This window comes from Panthera tigris, chromosome A1 (genome assembly GCF_018350195.1).
Source record: "Panthera tigris isolate Pti1 chromosome A1, P.tigris_Pti1_mat1.1, whole genome shotgun sequence".
NCBI classification, from domain to species: Eukaryota; Metazoa; Chordata; class Mammalia; order Carnivora; family Felidae; genus Panthera; species Panthera tigris.
In genome coordinates, this window is record NC_056660.1 from 215424935 (window position 1) to 215430934 (window position 6000).

Consider the following 6000-nt stretch of genomic DNA (forward strand, 5'->3'; position numbering starts at 1 on the left):
CCCTATATTTTCTTTCTAACTCCTGGCAAAAAAAAAAAAAAATATCTCCCCTACCTACCCCCCTCCCCGGCCATCACACACCAGAGGTAACTATCTTGACTTAAAGCAGCTGGGTGAGGGTTGAGTTTTGCTTGGTGTTGGAAATTGGTTCCACTCACACTAATTTTGTAATCAGAGCCTTGGGTTTCTTACCTACTTCTCATTTCTGGGCCCCGAATTTTGGAGTGGACATCTTGAGCATACTGATTTGATTTGTAGAGACTATGGGATTAAACAGTTCTCTTCTCAGTATCAATAACCAGCTTGGTGTTTCTGTGTCCCTTTTTTTTACCTCCTTAATCTAGGACAATTTTTCTCAACCTCGAATACATACCCGAATTGTCTGTTGAGCTTTTGGTTACTAATAGGCAGACATATAAGAACTGTTGATAGAAACTGTTTCCTTTCACCCGGACAGCTCTTTCCCAGAAATTTGCTTGCCTCTTTTCTTAGCTCCTTCTGGAATTTGCCCAAAAATCACTTTCTCATTGAGGACTCATTTACCCACCTCTGTGTAAAATAAGTGTGTTTTCCAGTACCTTTTGGGTACCCTCCATATCCTTTTCTTTCCAAATCTTTCCCATAGCTCTTTGCCACCTGACAATCTTTCACTTCTTTCCCCACACGCTACCCTTTACCCCATACAATTAGAATGTAGGATCCATGAGAGGATAAAGTTGGATATTTCACGTTTGTTGTTCTCTTACCAGTCCATTTCTTCTTTTAAGTTTAAAATAGTGCTTGGCATGTACATACACTCACTAAAATATTGCTGGGAAAAAAAGTAAATGGTTCCATATGTATCTCAGCGTATCACCCATTTGGTGACCTCTAGGGCTCAGCTGAGCCTTAGTGACTTCCAGGATGGTAAGGCCTGGCCCATGGCACTGGATCCATGTGACTTCTGTCTCCTTATTCTACCTGGAGGTTCTTTTACTAGGTGTAAAAAAAAAAAAAAAAAAAGAAGATTTCCTCTCCTTTTTACTTCTTAAATCATAATGCCTATAGTCAAGAGTGTTCTTTCTTCTTCTAGGTTTTCTTAAGGGCTTGAGTATTTGGAAGTTAATAGCCAGAAAGTGTTAACTACTTCTTTTTTCTTTTCTTTTCATTTTTTTTGACTCTGTCTATAATACTACTAAGAAAAAAATTCAAAAATATCATATCAAATTGATGGAAAATCCAGGAAAGTCACTCTCATAAAGATAAATACATATTATTTCACAATATTACCTGGCCATACATTCATGTAATATTAAAACCACATAAATTGTTCCTCACATTGATATAAAACATTAAATGTGTTTAATAACAGACTGTATTGCTAAAGTCCCAGCTATGACTCATAGGTTATCAACATGTGAATTTCAAATTGAACTTTATATACAGATAACTAGTATACAATTGAACGTTATTTAAAAATCTTAAATTAATAAAACAGAAGATGATGTGTCAAGAGAAAAAAATTGTGTCATGCAGTCTGATAAGCTAATATATCCAGAAAGACCAGGCCTTCTGGTATGCAGATGGTAAAAGATCACAGAACACCATCAAAATAGGTCAGTAATACGTTATTCCTTCCTGTGTGGGAGAAATTCTAAGACCCTAACAGAAAGTAACCTGTGCTACTCCCAGGGTGCCTGTTGGACTTTGGTTGGAAAGCTGGGAAAATTGTGTTCTCCATGTGTCTATACAGAATGGCCATTCTGTAAGTTTACTGAGGTAATTATGTTCTAGAATCTATTTATTCAAATTTTAGGCCTTCAGATATGGATTCACATGTTTATAATATTTAGAGATTTTATGTTGTAATTGCTCGAGTGAGGGGCCAATAATAATAATGTATAAAAATGTCAGTAATAATTTTTACTAGTTTCTGGGTATTCATTCCAAGATTAGTTTTATATATCATGTCTCCTTTATTATGAGTTTGTCTATTATTCATTTATTCACTCATTTAATGATTTTATATAGTCATCTCACATCATATATAATGGAATTTGTAGATAGTAACATAAATTATGCTAAGTTTTCAGTCAGGACAACTAGTAGGAGTAAAATCCTCTCCTATAAATTAGGACATTTAGCAATAGTTTGAATAGACTTTAAAAGTATTGTCAGCTCATTCTTAGGTTTATAGTTTGTTTTCCGACAACTAGAAAAATTATATACAACCATGAAAATGAAAAATATATAACCTAAACATTGCATTTATTAGCTTTAATGTTATACATAATACTATATACTAATATGGAAAATAATTAAGACCTAAATATATATATATATATTTTTTTTTGAGACAGAATAAAATGTCTGTATCATGTTAAATTAGTTATAAATAATGTTATATAGTGTTAATCTAGAGATCCAAGATATTAGGTATAAAATAAAGTTGCCTAATCAGATTCTGGAAACAAGATTTATTGAAGGGATGGGGAAAGAATTCGGGAGCAAACATCACCCCCCATTTCAAACTCCAATTCTAAGCTTACCATATCATTTGTGGTAAGATCCTATGGACTACTGCAATGATTCTAAATGATAATATAAACAAAAAATCCTAGAAAATTTTTGTAAAGACAGATTTAGATGCTTCACCTCCAGATGTACTAATGCAACAGGCCCAGGAATCTGCATTTAGAATGAATAAAGATGTGTAATAGATGCTTGATATATTTAAACTTACCTAACAAGGTAGAAAAAAATAGTAAAATAACAAACTATATCTAAATGTCATCAAATGGCAGAAACCACAAATTATGGGAAAACATTATTCAGATTTACATACCCACATATATGCTTATAAATATATATTATAATGCATGTTTTATTTATATGTGATAAGTCTGAATATTTACAGACACATGCATATATATCAGGATTAATTCATTTGGAAATATTATAGAGTGCAATAAGCCTGTGGATACTACTCTACTCATATTTTTAAACTTAATATTATTTTTAATAGAAGGGAAATAAGACAAAATTAAAAAGAATCCTAAACTTCATATATATGTTTTATATATATATCAAATGATAATAAAGAATTACTAAGGACTCAGAGTTGTGGTTGGAATCTGCCTTTTTAACAAGAACCTCATATAATTTTGATACAGTTTTTAGACTATACATTAAGAAAGGATGTAGCAGATGTGTTCGTTGACTGAAAGCAAAGAACCTCTCTTAACATCTTCATGAAACAAACTTAAGCCCCAAATAAAGAAACTATAATTTAATATCATAGCCTAATTTTATTTCTAAATTCCAGTAAAATTAAGCCAAAGGATACAAACATCTAATTATAAGATGAATAAGTTCTGATGATCTAATGTACAGCATAGTGATTACAGTTAATAATACTGTATCATATATTTGAAAGTTGCTAAGAGAGTACATCTTAAGTGTCACTTTAGTACATCTTAAGTGACAAAAAATTGTCATTATGTGACATGGTGGAGGTATTAGCTAATGCTATGCTGGTGATCATTTTGTAATATATAAGTGCATCAAGTCAACACATTTTACACCTTAAACTTACACAGTGTTATACGTGTCAATTGTATCTCAATAAAGCCGGTAAAATTTCTAATACAATTATATAGTCATTAAAAAGAAATCATGTTTCCCTTATTTTGGATTTAATTCAGACTGAATATGTACTGTGTTTTCTACAATGTAAACATTTGTTTTTCATGTTGTCAGATTAAATTGGAAATAAATTGCAAAATAAACTTTTACACTTGCTTAAATTATCTAAGCATTTTAGCTTGACCAAATAAGCTCAATTAGGATGCAATTACAAATAAACCATACTGACTTAGAAGAAATAGACTTGATTTTTTAGAGCAGTTGATTTTATATTTTTTTTAATGTTTATTTATTTTTGAGAGAGATAAAGAGACAGAGCATGAGCAGGAGAGGGGCAGAGCGAGAGGGAGACACAGAATCCGAAGCAGGAGGCCAGGCTCTGAGTTGTCAGCACAGAGCCCAACATGGAGCTCGAACTCACGAACTGTGAGATCATGACCTGAGTCGAAGTCTAACTTAACAGATTGAGCCTCTGAGCTGTCCCCCAGAGCAGTTTTAAGTAGATAACCAAATTGGGCAGAAAGTACAAAGTTCTCATGCACTCCCTTTCTCCACCCTACACTCAGTCTTTCCCCACTATCTACATCCTTCACTACAGTGATACGTTTGTTAAAATTGATTAATCTACTTTGACACATCAGTATCACCTTAAATCCAAAGTTTGTATTAAGATTCACACATGGTATTGTATGTTTTATGCGTTTGAAAAAATGTTTAACGGGTGTACCCAACTGCAAAGTCATACAGAACAGTTTCACTGCCCCCCGAATCCTCTGTGCTCTGTGAATTCATCCCTTCCTCCCCAGATCCCTTGACAGATACTGATTATTTTAAGTTTTCCATAATTTTTCCATCTCCAGAATATCATGCTGTTGAAATCATACAGAATGCAGCCTTCTCAGATAGCATTCTTTTGCTTCGTATAAATACACATTTGCTTGATAACACATTTCTTTTTAGTACTGAATAATATCCCATTGAATAGGTGTATCAGAGTTTTGTTTTGTTTTGTTTTTAATCTATTCCACTATTTGAAGGGCATCTCCGTTGCTGTCAACCTTGGTCAACTGTGAAAAAAGCACTACATATTCATATAAATAATTATGAATACAGCTATAAACATCTGTGTGCAGGTTATTTTGCATAGACCTAACTTCCGTTCCTTTGGGTAAATACACGGGAGCACCATTATTGGATCATACAGAAGAGGATGTTTAGTTTTGTAAGAAACAACTGTCTTACAAAGTGGGTGAACCACGTTGCATTCCCACCAGCAATGAATGAGAGCTCCTATTGTTGCACATTCCTGCCAACCTTGAGTAATGTCACGTTATAAATGTGGCCTTTTTAATACGCACATAGCAGTATCTCACGGTTGTTTTAATTTCCATTTCCCTAATGACGTATGATGTGGAACATTCTTTCATATGTGCATTTGCCATCTATATATCTTCTTTGGTGACCTATCTGTTCAGCTCTTTGGCCTATTTTTAAATCAGATAGATTCCTTTCTTATTGTTGAGTTTTAAGAAATTTTTTGTCTATTTTGGATAACAGTCCTTTATCAGACATGTTTTTTTGCAAATATTTTCTCCAAGTCACCAGCTTGTTGTCTTATTCTCTGGACAGGGTCTTTCACAGAACAGAAGTTTTTAATTTTAATGAATTGTGGCTTATCAATTGTTTCTTTCATGGAACATGCTTTTGATGTTTTATCTAAAAAATCCATTGCAGTACTCAAGGTCATCTAGAATTTCTCCTGTACTATCTCCTAGGATGTTTATAGTTTTGAGTCTTTTTTTTTAATGTTTGTTATTTTTGAGAGAGAGAGACAGAGAATGAGTGGGGGAGCAGCAGGGAAAGAGGGATACACAGAATCCGAAGCAAGTTCCAGGCTCTGAGCTGTCAACAAAGAGCCCAATGTGGACTGGAACTCACGAACTGTGAGGTCAAGACCTGAGCCAAAGTCGGACCCTTAATCAACTGAGCCACTCAGGCACCCCTATAGTTTTGATTCTTGAAATTTAGATCAATGACCCATTTTGGGTTAATTTCTGTGAAGGATATAACATCTGTGCCTAGATTGATTTTATTTTTTCTTTTTGCATGTGGATGTCCCATTGTTCCAGTGCCATATTTTGAAAAGAGTATCTTTCCTCCATTGTATTTCCTTTGCTCTTTGTCAAAGATTAGTTGCCTATATTTATGCAGTCTACTTCTGGGCTCTGGGTTCCATCCCAGTTATCCGTTTGTCTATGTTGTCACTAATGCATTACTCTCTTGATTACTCTAGCTTTAAGGTAAGTCTTAAAAGTCTGATAATGTCAGTGTTCTACCTTTGTTCATGTATTTTTATGTCACAGTTGGCTATTTTGG